The sequence below is a fragment of the Arachis ipaensis genome, chromosome B01 (assembly GCF_000816755.2).
Source record: "Arachis ipaensis cultivar K30076 chromosome B01, Araip1.1, whole genome shotgun sequence".
Classification (NCBI taxonomy): Eukaryota; Viridiplantae; Streptophyta; class Magnoliopsida; order Fabales; family Fabaceae; genus Arachis; species Arachis ipaensis.
In genome coordinates, this window is record NC_029785.2 from 135,609,102 (window position 1) to 135,610,195 (window position 1,094).

Consider the following 1,094-nt stretch of genomic DNA (forward strand, 5'->3'; position numbering starts at 1 on the left):
ACAAAAAGGAGATAAAAAAAAGTGTTACAAAAAAATTTGATTATATTTTTAATATAAAAAAGAATATATGACTTAACAATAACATTGTTAATGCGCCAATGAGTAATAACTCAACTGGCATAGTCTTTCCATACTCAATTAAGAGGTTGCGGATTCGAGTCTCCTATTTTTGGTAAAAAAAAAAAATAACATTGTTAATGCCTATATCATCACTCATTCCGTTAATAACGGTAAAACAACATTAGATTTGTTTAAAATTTTTTAGAACAAAAATAAAACCTTTAAAACATTATTAGAGACCAAAATAAAATTTAGTTCAAACATGCTTAGTAAAGTCTCCTATTTCCTTGAGACAAAACCATAATAACCTTTATAAGAATAATATGAAGCTTGATATATATTCCTCCTTGTATAAACAAACTTCTAAGATTAAATTTAACTCATTGAATTCCAAAACTATGTTTATAAAATCAAATAGAGAAAATACAAGAAAATAACTTTTTTTTATGAATAACGTAAATAATAAATTAAAAAAATAATTTTAATTTAAAAATTTAAATTTTAAATTAATTAAATTTATTTATATTTAATAAATCTATAATTCATTATTCACATTATTCATAATCTTTACTGTTTATCTAACAGAATTGAATCAAATAAAGTTGGAGCGAAACAGAAGTAAGACGCTTTTATTGATCATTCTCATATCAATCAATGGGTTGAGAATCATATCGTTTTAAGAAATTATACCATTATATAAGAATTTCTTTCTTTATTTTAAAATTATAAAATAAATCTGCATAGAAATGATGAAAATATAAAGCACAACAAGGACGATTGTAAAGTGCAAACAATGAGAATGTTCCTAAATCACGAGTGACGGGGATAACAAATAGAGATCTATAAAAGAAATCAGGATAATGATTAAAATTAAAAAGAAGAAAAAGGAAATTGGGTGAGAACGAAGATGACGATAAATAATAACGTGTAAAGCGCATGTACCATAGAAAAATAGAATGAGAAACGAGGGTTGATACTTTGATAAAAAAAACAAATAAATAACAGTAAGGGATTAGTTAACGTGTATCGTGTAT